This window comes from Scyliorhinus torazame, chromosome 1 (genome assembly GCF_047496885.1).
Source record: "Scyliorhinus torazame isolate Kashiwa2021f chromosome 1, sScyTor2.1, whole genome shotgun sequence".
Classification (NCBI taxonomy): Eukaryota; Metazoa; Chordata; class Chondrichthyes; order Carcharhiniformes; family Scyliorhinidae; genus Scyliorhinus; species Scyliorhinus torazame.
This window is the reverse complement of record NC_092707.1, coordinates 158,932,624-158,947,163: the sequence shown is the minus strand read 5'-3', so window position 1 is coordinate 158,947,163 and position 14,540 is coordinate 158,932,624.

Sequence of the window (14,540 nt, the reverse complement as noted above, 5' to 3'; positions counted from 1 at the left end):
TGCTCTGCGATGAGTACGCCCCATCATTCAACAATGTCTGACTCCTGCCCACGGTAGCACTTTCCACCATGCACCTGGGTGATCCCTGCATTCGAGCTGGCCATTCCATCACACGGTCCCATCGAATTCCTGGGGTAGCAGTGGTGGGAGCGGGTGGAGGGGGGTGGGGGGAGAGATGGGGGTTGGACACTTGAGCAATGAGCACTGGCTGGGCTGCGCTCCCCAAGCCAAGTCCATTCGCAATGTCCGTCAATCCCCCTCCCCACCTACCACTCCCACCACTTCCACCTACCGCTCCACAGCCAGCCAGGAGCAGCCCATCCCACACATCCTTCTGACAGAGCACCGAGGCAGGTTGGAACATTCTGCACAGGTGTTTAATGTGAAAACATATATACAGATATATACAGATTTGTGCCCTAGCCCCTATCACTAAACTGTGCCCTGCACCCGTGCCAACTGAACTGGTGTCTACTTTAAGGCCTTACGGGCCTTAATTCTACGTCTAGGTGGATCCCCAGATGGCACATCAGATGTGGAGGCAGCCTGATGTGATTTCCATCCTGTGACCGGGTCACCGCTGGCAGGCGTCTTCTGGGGTGACCAGGCCTTGATGGGCCCTGCTGCTGCTTGGGTGTCCCAGGTGGTGTGGTGCTGCCCTGGGCTGTCCGCTGCCCACCTGATGCGCCAGGACAGGAGGTGGGAGACTGAGGTGCTGCGGTGCTCCGGCACCTCCCCTGCCAGAGTCACCGACACGGGCCCCATCCCCTCCTCCTCCCTCGGGGTGCCCAGGCTACTCCATGGGACGGGGGTGCAAGCAGAGCTCATCCCTGAGGCTCCCCTGCCACCTGGCACTGCTGGTCCTGGAGGCTCACTTCCATCTCGACCAGGGCCTGCATGCCATGGAGCACAGGGAGTGGGCCACCTCCGTTTGGATTACGCCACATCACACTGCAATTGTGCCACAACTGCCAGTGGCTGCACCATCTCCCTCTGGGACTGGCCACGTCCCTCTGGGTCTGCGCAATGTCGGCCAGTGCCTGGGCAAAGCCGCCAGTGCTCTCAACCATGGCCCGCTGTGACTGGGCCACATTCAGGAGCGCTGCTGAAATGTCCAGGTGGCTGTGCCACATGGCTGCCTGTGAAAGGACAGCCCTGTCCAGGGCCTTGGCCATCGCCTGCCTAGAGAGCCCCAGCCTCGGACTTGCTGATCCCAAGGCCTCCACCTCGGACACCACCTATGCGGTGCATGCCTGGGTGGCACACATGGCCGGCACCACCTCCTGCTCCTGCACGCGGTTGGACTCTTCCATCTGCACCTGCAGGTACTCACCGACAACCCGTCATGCAGTCCCTGGCTCTGTGACTACACCTCCACGATCGATGTGACTGTCCAAAAACCCGAAACCCGTCTGGATGGCAGCTAGTCCCTGGGGTTGGGCTGCATTCCGACCGTCCGCCCCTGTTATATTACTCATTGGTAATATGTCATTACCTTTTGCTTTATATATCCAGAATATATCTAAAGAAACCACCAATCTTCAACTTTAAGCAAAATAGGTTTAATGAATAACAAATTGATTAATGTTGAGTTTGTTCACGCTTACAGAAGTATAACTAGTGATTAAGTAATTCAGAATAAAGTATAAACTATTTCAACTACATGTGCTAACTATGCTGTGATCTATCTCTCTAACACTCTGCTGTTTAGTCACTCCTGGTTCGAAGAGACCCCAAACCCTTTGAGTTCACATATTCATACAGGAATCTAGTGTTGCCATCTATTGGTTGTCTTACACTTTGATGTAGTCATTAATCCTTTATATATCTTTCTATATACATATCACTACAGCCCCTAGGGAGTTCCTACCTCCACCTGTTGTACTGGAGCATGTGTGTGGTGAGCCCAGAGAGTGCCCCAGGAGCCTCTTCACTAAAGTGCCCAACCAAGGTTAGTGTCTCTGAGAAGCTGCAGGATGTTGGAGGCAGCTGTGTCAGGAAGTCAGTGTCGTCCTTGGACTTGAACTCTGGGGTGTCCTAGGTTTCGGGTTGATGGCTCGTGTCCGTGTTGGTGTCCTCGCATTTGGGGTTCTGGCTATGGCTGTGGCTGGGGTCGGGGGTGGGGACACCAGAAGGGCCAGCCCCATCACCAGCATATCCTGCAAGACACAAGACAAGACGCATGGGGGGGGGTGGGGGTTGGTTGGGGTGTGTTTGGGAGGGGCACGTAGGGATGGTGCGGGTGTGGTATGGGTGTGGGAGTGGTGTGGGGGTGGTGCTGGGGTCGGAGGAGGGTAACTCACGTGTCATGGGGAACCATAATTCAGCGTGGTCTCACTTCCTTGCCCGACCTCCATCCCGTCAACTGCCTTTTCCTCGGGCCTGCCGATAATGTCCAGGGTCCGTTGTGCTGCCGCGGTGAGGGGCTGCAGGCCCGGCTGTCCACTTCCGGTCTTTTCCCGTTCCCGGCGGAATTGGGCAGCCTCCTTCCTCGGTGGGGGTGTGGGGGGCGGGACCGGACGGACGGACAGAAATCACAGTATTAGACATGCATGCAGCCCTGGGGGTGGGTAGCTGGTGGCTTCGCTGGACAGGGAACCCGGCCATGGCGGCCAGTATGCGTGCAGGCATGTGATGCAGGATGGGGGTTCGGACGCTCTCCAGGTGGGAAAGGGGTAGGGTTATGGGTGTGTGGAACGGGGTTCAGAACCAGGGGCACAGTGCTGCCTACTCACCCTGGCCACCCTGAGGAGGTTGTGCAGCTTTTTACAGCAGGCCGGTCAGGACAGTGTGCTCATGGCACTGATGGCCTCTGCGACATGCGCCCAGCCACGGCAAATGGCAGCCTCCTTCCCGGGCCGGGGTACAGGGTTGCCCACTTCTCCTCCACGGCGTCCAAAAGGGTTTCGAGCTCAGCATTCATAAAACAGGGTGCCGCTATCCTCGCTGCCATCTTGTTGGCTGGGATGGTGTGTGTGGTGAATGAATGGTGTATATGCGGTTGCAGCTTGTCAGCTTCCTGAGTGTCAATTACGAATCCGGCAAATCCCGCACTGTTTCCCATTAGAATTGATTGTGTTCCACGTGGCGCCGGTGCTAGCCCCTTAACGGTCATTGAATCGGTCCAGGTGCTGTCGTAGAAGTCCGCGAATACTGCGCCGGCATCAACACTTAGTCTCAGGAATGGAGAATTTTGCCGCACCTCTCTTGGTCTAACTCCTGCTATTGTGCACCTTACCCATATGACACATCTTTAGAATTGAACCTGGATAGAAACGCGCTTCGGCAGATCATCAAACCATGGGGACATCACTGCGAAGCCCAGTTTTATCCATACTTGATGTCCACACACATGTTCCACTCAGGAGTATTCACACATTCATGAAAGGGCTATTATTATGAGGGAGATTGATTAATTATTTCTCTCTCCCTGGCCCATGGATGCTGCGATCATTCATCTCTAATGCTATCTAGCTGAGATCAGCTAACTCAACCCAAAGTGGAAGCTGAGCTTGGCATATTTAATTCCCATAGCTGAGCAAACACAGTTTTAGTCATTATTTGAGAAAATTACTTGCAGGTTAATGGAACATGGATTACAGTTTGAGAAATCTATAATGTGCATCACAAACTCAGTTCTCTGGCTATCAGCTCCATATCGACTGACAGAGGCTGAACAGACTGGCCACAATCTTGGTGTTTGTTTGGACTCTGAGCTGAGCAGCCAACCTCAGATCCTCTCCAGCAGCAAGGCATCCAGTTTCCACCTCTGTAACATCGCCCATCTCCCCACCTACCTCAGTTTAGCTGCTGCTGGAACCCTCATCTGTGCCTTTCTTAAGTCCAGACTCAACAATTTCAATACTGTCCTGGCCAACCTCTCACACACACTGCAAATGGTGTTAATGCAAACTCTGCTGTCTGTATCCAAAAGTGCACCAAATTCCATTTTGACCTTCACCTCTCTGCTTGTTGATTTACATTGACATTTGTTTGGCAATCCCTTTATTTTAAGATTTTCATCCTTGTTTTCAAATTGCTCCATTGCCTCACCCCTCCCTGTTTCTGTAACCATCACTGTGCTCTCCAACCCTCTGCGATCTCTGTGCTCCTCTAATTCTGGCCTTGTGCACATCCCCGATTTTCATGTTTCCATAATTTGCCCCAGCTCTGGAATTCCCTTCCTAAACTTCTCCATCTTTCCACTTCACTCTCCTCCCATTAGGTGTTCTTTAAAGCCCTACCACTTGACTAAGTTTTTGGCCACCTGTCCCAGATTTCCTTACATGGTTCGTTGTCAAATTTTGTTCGGCGATGCTCCTGTGAAGCTCTTTGAGACGTTTTCACTACATTAAATATGTTCTATAAAAGCAAGCTGTTAGTTCCTTAATATTACCAATCACTGGAGTCAAGTCCTTGATATGCCTTGTTAAATATTACTGGCTGAAATCTCCAATATAGATGAAGCCACAGGTTTTTTTCCCCCCCTCTAGCAGCCTACTTCAAAATAAAATGACATGCCCATGTCCCATAAAAATGCCATGCAGGCGTAGAATTTTCACATGGAATGTTGGATATTGTTCAAAAACAGTATAACCTTTCTTTTATTGCTAATTTTTCACATCATTGCACTGAAGGCCTCAGCTGAAGTGGGGTTCGAGGCAGGAATTAAATGGATCAGAATGCAGAGAAGTAATTTAGTTTCCATTTCTGTTAGCCCCCTCGAGGCCCACGGGGAAAATGTAATTGATCTCCCTGTGGCGCTCGTGGAATATGAGCTTCTCCGCGAGTGGGCGGAGGCCCAACGAGCTGGCGCTTATAAGATCGAGCATAAAAGCCAGCCCGGACAGAGATCGGCATGTTGATTGTCCCAAAGGGACTGTGCACTGTAAATAATTTGTTGCTGCGCGCAGGCTTTATGCTAACTTAATTAAATTCTATGTTCTTCGAACTGCTGGCTTCCTGGGCATTAAACGGGTGACGAGGAAAAAGGAAAATCTTCAGGACACCCCCAGCCACAATGGAAGATTGCCGTGTAGCAGTGTGTGGAACTAACTTTCCAAAATGCCGCTTTTCAGGAAACTGGAGGCCTTTGACGCAGGTCTGGAAGATTGGACTCAGAGTGGATGAGGTACCTTTTACATCTTGGGAGAGGATCGACGAAAGGTAACCCTCCAGTTGGCTTGTGGGCCCCCAATCTACGGTATTATAAAAAGCCTTACTTACCCGGATGCTCCAGATTCCAAATCATTTGATGAATTAGTTGCACGGACGTCTAACCACTATGACCCAAAACCATTAGTTAATAAGCAATGGTACTGGATCAACATGGCTGTACGCACTCCAGGGGAGTCACTCACAGACTTCTTAACCCATCTCTGATGGCTGGCAGAGAACTGTGAATTCGGGCCATCCCTATCTGAGATGCTGAGGGATCGGTTATATTACGTATAGTAATATCTTGTTACTCATTTGCTTACCTCCAGGACGGTCTGTTGGTTGATGTTCAGTAACCTTCAAAGTCTTCAAATTAAGCAAATACTGTTTATTGCGTAACAATTATAAATAACTGTGAGTTACATAGAACATAGAACATACAGTGCAGAAGGAGGCCATTCGGCCCATCGAGTCTGCACCGACCCACTTAACCCCTCACTTGCATCCTATCCCCGCAACCCAATAACCCCTCCTAACCTTTTTTTTGGACACTAAGGGCAATTTAGCATGGCCAATCCACCTAACCTGCACGTCTTTGGACCGTGAGAGGAAACCGGAGCACCCGGAGGAAACCCACTCAGACACGGGGAGAACGTGCAGACTCCGCATAGACAGTGACCCAGTGGGGAATCAAACCTGGGACCCTGGCACTGTGAAGCCACAGGGCTAGCCACTTGTACTACTGCGCTGCCCCCCTTTTTAAACACATTTTCTATGCTATAGAGGAAATTTTATAACAAATAAGTATAAATTGTGAGATGTGTATCTGTGCAAACATAAGTGGAATGTTAACTATACACAAAAGAATAATATTTATAGGTCCAGTGTTTATAAGTTCACCCTGTTAGGTTTTTGTCACCTTTGTGTTGACCTTCTCAACTGATGTCGTGGTGAGTCTGGAACTTGAAAAAGTTTTGTGCATGTCATCTGGTTTCTTGGTATGCAGTAGATTTTCTTTAAAAAGTGATGTATTGAAGCTTAAGGTTGGAAATATTGGTTATTGAAGCTTAATTTTCTGCAGAGCTCATCTGTTGCGTCTAATATTGCTGTTTCGGCCGATTTGGCGATATAGGATCATGGAGCTGCTTGCCTAACGATAGTAACTGGAGCAGACCATCCTCCTTCTGGATTCTTGATTCTGATAATGTTGTCTTTAGTCAGTGGATCTAATTGCACTGTATTTGTACATCTTTGTTTTGAACGTTGTTCTTTGATTTTCTTTTGAACTGGTAGATGATCCGGATTCTGGAATTTGAGTGCTGGTAATGTAGTCCTGAGATCCCTATTGAATAACAATTGAGCTGGTGATAGTCCTGAAGATAGAGGAGTAGCTCTGTATGACAATAAAGCAAGGTGGATGTCTGATATTAAGTCATTTGCTTTACTTATCAACTGTTTGATTATGTGAACACCCTTGTCTACCTTGCCTTTGGACTGAGGGTAGTGAGGGCTGGATGTCACATGCCTGAAATTATATTTCTTCGTGAATTCTGACCATTCCAAACTTGCAAAACATGGATCATTGTCCGACATTACTGTTTCTGGAATTTCATGTCTTGAGAATGTTTCTTTACAAGCTTTGATTACTGAATATGATGTCAGGTCTGGAAGTTTCATAACTTCTGGGTAGTTTGAATAATGATCCATTATTAGAACGTAGTCACGACCAGTTGCTTGGAAGAGGTTGATCCCTACTTTTGTCCAAGGAGATGTGATCAGTTTGTGCTGTTGAAGGGTACTCCTTGCATTGCGCAGGTTGGTGTCATAGGTTATTATCGTGTCAGTGATGTCCCTGTTTATCCCCGACCAGTAGACTGCCTGTCTTGATACTTTTCGATACCGAGGTGTCTCTCGTGAATTTTCTCAAAAATTTCAGATCAAAGACTTTGTGGGATGACAATTTGATCTTGTCTCAACAATAGACCATAAACTATTGTTAAATATGATTGTATGTTGTGATATTGAGGACAATGCCACTTCAGTCACCCATGCTGTAGATGGTGCATTACCCTCTGAAGAGTTACGTCCTTCTTCGTTTCTTGCTTTATTAACTGCAGTTTTTCATCTGATGCAGGAAGATTTTCCATGCATATTTGAGCCTGAGCTTCTATGTCTCTTATGAATTCCATCGGTGTGCTATCTGTTGCAATGGAACGTGATAATATGTCTGCAATTATTAGCTCATTCCCAGGTGTGTAAATTAAGTTGAAATCATACCTTTGTAATATCATCATTATACGCTGGAGTCTGGGTGTCATGTCGTTTAGATTATTGTCAATGATGTGGACCAACAGCCTGTGATCCGTCTCCACAATGAAGATTCGAAGTCTGTAGACATAGTCAAGGAATTTGACTATTCCTGTCAATAATCCCAGATATTCCTTTTCTATTTGTGCATATCTGCACTCAGTTGCAGTCATAGCTCTTGAAGCATATGCTAAAGGAATCCAATCAGAAAATGTTCATCTTGCTGTAAGAGAACTTATCCTGACTTGCACCAGTGGGTATTTTAGTTGCTCGTTTTGGATCAAAGAAAGCGAGTATCGGTGCAGTCATAAGTTGTGGTTTTGGACCTGTCCACTCCTTCAGATGGCTCTGCGTCTATTCAAAAGTAGTTGATTTTCTGATTAGATGTCTCAATGCAGTTGTTCTTGATGACAGATTTGATATAAACTGGCCCAAAAATAGACAAAACCCAGAAACCTCAGAACAGCTTTCTTGTCTTCTGGAGTTTTCATATTTTGATTTGCTGCTATCTTTGTATCATCAGGCTTGACACCTTGATGAGAAATGGTATCTCTCAGGAATTTCAATGAGAATTGTACAAATGTGCACTTTCCTTGATTAAGTTTGAGTGCAAACTCATTGATTTGCTCAAATAATTTTCTTAAGCGTTTGATGTTTTCTTCCATTCATTGCTAGTGTTGATTTGATGAGGATTGCTTGTCATTGCTTTAAGTTCCTCACATCTGTCTATGATTCCCACAAAAAATGTATTTTCGAGTAAGAAATTGTTTTCTTCTGATGAATAATTCTCTTCGGTTTTCTTCTCCGCTGAATCCACACTTCGAACATTGATGTTCCTGAATTTTTGTTCTGGAGTTTAAAATTGGAATTAAGATCTACATTGTGATGCATAATGATTCAGTTTTCCATGCTTTAAACATTGTTTGCCTTGAGCTGGACATTTCCTTTTTAAATGGGTGGTTCCACATCGGTAACACTTCATGAAGGCGTCTTTTTGAAGCATGAGACACTTCCGCGCATGCGCAGACCGTTTTTCCCCGGCTCGCATTTCCTGACAAAGTGCGCATGCGCAGGGTTCGAGTGCGCGCATGCAAGATGGCTGCTGTCCGAAATGTGCTTCTTCATCAAATGCGACACCATTTTAACACACTCAACCTCAGGTGGAGTTTCGCACCTTTTTACGTTGTAGTATTCATTATATTGGTTTTTACTTTGTTCATGTGCTCAGCATGTTTCTATAGCTAGCTGTAATGCAAGATCTTGCTGTCTTAATAATCTCTCGCTTAAATTTTCATCATTTATGCCATACACAATTTGATCACGGATCAGCGAGTCATGCAATGCTGCATTGTTACAAGATTGTGCTAGTAATTTTAAATCTGTGACAAAGCTTGTAAATGATTCCCCAGTTTTCTGCAATCTTTTGTTGAATCTGAATCTTGCAAAAATTTCATTTGTTTGAACTTTGCAGCGGTCATCAAATTTACTTAGTATTATGTTGAATTTGCTTTTTTCCTGACCTTCAGAGTATAGAAATTGATTATATATTTCAATTGCATGCCGTCCTGCCATTGATAAAAGCAATGCAATCTTCCTAGCATCAGTAGCGGTGGTCAAATCAGTAGCTTCTAGGTAAATTTGAAATTGTTGCTTGACCAATTTCCAATTAGAATTGAGATTACCGGTTGTCTTGGGTTGACGTGGAGCTTGTGCATGGTCCATCGAGGTGGTGTTCTGCGAAGTATTTGATTGCTGCGAAACTTCTCCAGTTGAATAGCTGCTACTAGTTTCTTCTTTTCTCGAATTTTCTAATCTATCTAGTTAGTTTTTTCGAAGCCAAGACCTGGTACCATGTTATATTACGTATAGTAATATCTTGTTACTCACTTGCTTACTTCCACAACCATCAGATGGTTGCAGTTCAGTAACACTCGAAATCTTCAAATTAAGCAAATACTGTTTATTGAGTAATGATTATAAATAACTATGAGTTTGTTCACTCTTCTACAATTATAACTGAAGATTAGATAAATAGGATTAAGTGTGTATATATTGTTTAACGACACCTGCTCACTATGCTATATCTCTAACACCCTGCTCACTAATCACTCCTGATACGAAGAGGCGGGAATCTCCTCTGAGTGTAGCTTATATACGTATATCTGGTGCTTCCATCTAGTGGTTGTCCAGATGTTACAGATGTTAACCCCATACACACCTGCAGATATACAGATCACCACAGGGTCGACTTGTGTGTGGAATCAGCAACATGACCATGCAAAGGAAGCTGTTGGTGGTACCTACATTGGATTAAAAAAGGTTGTTCTCCCTGTGCCTGCATGGGTTTCCTCCGAGTGCTCCAGTTTCCTCCCACAAATCCCGAAAGACGTGCTGTTAGGTAATTTGGACATTCTGAATTCTCCCTCTGTGTAACCGAACAGGCGCTGGAGTGTGGCGACTAAGGGCTTTTCACAGTAACTTCATTGCAGTGTTAATGTAAGCATACTTGTGACAATAAAGATTATTATCATTATATTGAGCTAGCGGTGTCCCGTGGAAATGCAGAGAAAGGGGTTCAGGAACTCCAAAGGTTCCATGGACTATTGTATCCATAGTGTTGCTCAACCTCCATACCGGACTCCAGCTGTATCCCAGGGTCCAGCTGTATCCGAATGGCCAGGTCACCTCCAAAGTGCCAACAAAGATGCAATACTGCTATTGAGATTAATATTTGGGAGCCGCCACAAACCATTGGGACACCTTCCCTGAGGACAAGCGAGAATTCCGGAAACGTTGCCAGGCATGTAGGTGTAGAACACATGGTATTCAAGGCTCCAGAATCGGTGGAGAGCGCGCCGCCTCGGACAGACAATCAGGTCGCCTCGCCACAAGTCAGGCCCTTGAGCGAGGCCCTGCCCGAGGTGGAAAACATGACCCAGCTAAACTGCATCACAACTCTGAAGCCACCGCCGATTCGGGTCACACTGCTGGTGAATGGCCACTCCCTGGCGATGGAGATGGACACATGACCCGCGTCTCCATCGTGGGTCAGCAGACCTTCCGCCAACTCCACACAGGAATCTGGCAACTAAACCTGCGTGACACCAAGGCCGGATTGACAACTTACACTGGTGAATCACTGAGCATCATAGGAACCACCGTGACCCCAGTGAACCACGGACAATAAATGGTCAGGCTACCTTTAGTCGTGGTGCAAGGACCGGGACCTAACCTGCTAAGGCGTGATTAGCTATGAGTCGTCTGCTTCGATTGGCAGTAAACTTTCTGGATGAGCACTGGAAACCTCCATAAGGTCCTCGGTAAATATCTGGAGGTATTCTGGGAAGGCCTGGGAAGATAAAGGGAGCCAAGGCACTCATTTTTGTGGACCCAAAGGCTCAGCCGAGGTACTTCAGGGAACGGGCTGTTCTTTACACCTTGCTCACTGAGGTGGATGTTGAGTTGCAGCGCCTGGAGAATTTGGGTATTATATGCCCTGCGCAATTTGTGGAGTGGGCCGCGCCTGTGGTACTGGCAATGAAGCCGGACAAGTCTGTTTGCCCCTTTGGGGACATTAAATTATCCGTGAACAGGGCATCCCACCTGAATCATTATCCTATGCCTTGTGGGGAGGACCTGCATGCGAAACTGGCTGGAGGATGCTCATTCACCAAACTTGGTGTGAGCCATGCATAGCTGCAGTTAGAACTGGATTCCGCATCTCGGAAGTATGCGACTATAAACGGCCACAGGGACTATTTGAATATACTTGCCTCCCTTTCGGGGTCTCTTCAGCCCTTGCAATCTTTCAAAGGGTGATGGAGTTCATACTCCAGGGACCACCCAAGCTGGCTGTGTATTTAGACAACATGCTCATTACGGGGGCCACCAGCAAGTAGAACATGGATAATCGAGAAGAGGTTCGCAGATGATTCTCCCAGGTAGGTGCCCATCTGAAGAGAAGCAAATGCATTTTTTGAGCAAAGACGGTGATATACTTAGAGTATAGGGTGGATAAAGACGGCCTGCACTCTGTGTAGGAGAAGGTTCAGTGGCCATAAAAGGGATCCACTCCATGGAATGTCACGGGAATGCGATTATTCTTAGGCATCGTAAATTATCATGGGAGGCTCATTCTAAACTTGGCTACTCTGTTGCCACCGCTTCACATCTTGCTGAAGAAGAACCAGAAGTGGACCTGGGTTACTCCACAGGAGGAGACATTCACAGGAGTGAAGAGGCGGTTGGCATCCTCCCAGCTATTTGCCCACTATGGTCCATGATGTGTTGGGTAGTCTGGGTCGAGGTGAACTGCACTTGATGCAGTGTAGCAAGAGACAGACCTCCAACACTTGATAAAATGCAACACGATTTTATTCAACATCCAAACTATTATACATGTCCAACTGTGGGTCAACACTATGCTGACTTGACTGGAGACCTGACACTAGCCTGACCAGACTAACTTAGCTACCACATGGTGTAGGCACTGGCTAGCTCACGAGCTCTGACTGTCTCAGAGGCTGGGTCCCGAGAGACCGGGGAAACCGGTGCCCTCTGGCTTTATAGTGGTCGTGTCCTGTCTGGTGATTGGCTGCTCTATTCTGTGTGCTTACTGGTCATCCTGTGTGTCAATCACTGCCTGTCTGCACTTCATTGAATACATAGATATATATTATGACAGTCCATCCTGGCTGATCAGCCTTACTTGATGAGACAATGGCACAGATAAGGTAAGGTAAAATCGCCATAGTCCCAGATGGCCATAAACTGCTTTCCCCTTTGCGTGGAGGAGCTGACTGGTGGTGATTTATTAAAAAAAAATCTTTTTATTGGCATTTTCATCCTGGTGGTGATTTAACTTGAGGATCACTGTACCTTAGGCGAGGGGCAAGGTTGAGAAAGGGGGCCATCATGAATAATCTCAGCTGGTCCAGGAATTGAACCCGTGCTGCTGGCCTTGCTCTGCATCACAAACCAGCTGTTTAGCCAAGTGAGCTAAACCAGCACAGAACACCCTATAGCATTCGCATCCAGAACACTGGCAACGCCGCTATACCCAGGCAGAGAAAGAAGGTTTGGTGGCATCAGTTTGCGTACGGACGACACTTCCACATAATCATTGACCACAAGCCTCTGCTGGCCTCTTTAAGGAGGACAAGGGGATCCCGTGGCCTGAATTCAGTGCTGTCTCTCTTGGTCGCACATGTGAATATACTTTTCAATATCGCCCAGGGATTGAGATAGTCCACACGGGCACACTCAGATGCCATCCGTTACCTGTGAGTCACCCATCTTCACCAGTGGCAGACGAAGGTGTGGCGACTTTGAACTTTATGGACATCTGCCGTTGACAGCCGTACAGATACATGCATGGAGACAGAAGGATCCCAAATTGGCGAAGTTCTGCCACAAATTATTGCATGGTGGATTACAGGGGAATCCCCAGCAACTCTACATCCCCATGTCCAAAAGCAGCAGAAACTGAGTGTTGAAGACGGCATCCTCCTGTGGGGAACACACTTGGTCATTCCACTACCGGGCAAGGAGTTGACACTGAAGTACTTACACAGTGGTCACCCAGGGGCTTCATAAATGAAAATACTGGCACAGAGTTACGTCTGGTGGCCAGGAAGCAATGGGGACATCGAGTGAGTCATTCCCGGCAAATCTGGAGCACCAGAAACTCCCACACTCAATTTTCCTTTACCACTGGGAGTGGCTAGGTCGTCCTGGATAAGGCTGAATGCAGATTTCGCTGGGCCTTTTATGTGGTCCATTTTCTAATGCTTGTGGACACCCATTCTTAGTGGCTCGACACATATAAGATGGCGTCCACCATATCGAAGGTCATCATCAGGAAGCTAAAGTGCTTAATCAGCACTCACGGGATTCCTGAAGCGCTGGCCACTGATAATGGGACACCGTTCACAGGCAAAGAATTCGACACATGGGGAATGCGGGGACGGACGAGCAATGGGGGATTGGGGGTGCTGGGGGGAAGAGGCATCCCGGACCTCCATGTCTGGGGAGATGCGCATGGAATTGGTACTCGATCTGCATTTCGAGAGGAAGTGCCATAGGCGTCATATTGGTCGAGGTCAACGGTCTTTAATAATTACACATGTGTCCCCAATTGCCCCAATCCCCCAATGGTGCCGCCTCACTTTCCCTGCCACTCCCAGACCATCCCCCCACTTCCCCCCAAAACAATGCACCCAACCCCCCTTACCCCCTCTCTCCCTCCCCCCAGTGCTGCCTCAGATATCCTCGACCTGCTTAGCCTTCCATGCTCTACCGCTGCATCTAGGTGTGTCTTGGATGCACATCAGAAATAGAGTCAGCACATTTGCGTGTCTGGGAGCGCTGACGGAAAAATATGGGTTGCCCCAAGGGAATGCATTTCGGTATATGCAACTGAGGGCTTTTGCGAGGCAACAGGTGAGGGAATTCCCGCAGCTCCCGATGCAGGAGGTGCAGGATAGAGTGATCTCAGAGACATGGGTGGGGGACGGTAAGGTGTCAGACATATATAGGGAAATGAGGGACGAGGGGGAGATCATGGTAGATGAGCTGAAAGGGAAATGGGAAGAAGAGCTGGGGGAGGAGATTGAGGAGGGGCTGTGGGCTGATGCCCTACGTAGGGTAAACTCATCGTCCTCGTGTGCCAGGCTAAGCCTGATACAATTTAAGGTGTTACACAGGGCGCATATGACTGGAGCACGGCTCAGTAAATTTTTTGGAGTAGAGGATAGGTGTGCGAGATGCTCGAGAAGCCCAGCGCATCACACCCACATGTTCTGGTCATGCCCGGCACTACAGGGGTTTTGGGTGGGGGTGGCAAAGGTGCTTTCGAAGGTGGTGGGGGTCCAGGTCGAACCAAGCTGGGGGCTGGCTATATTTGGGGTTGCAGAAGAGCCGGGAGTGCAGGAGGCGAAAGAGGCTGATGTTTTGGCCTTTGCGTCCCTAGTAGCCCGGCGCAGGATACTGTTAATGTGGAAGGAAGCCAAGCCCCCGGGTGTGGAGACCTGGATAAATGACATGGCAGGGTTTATAAAGTTGGAACGGATTAAGTT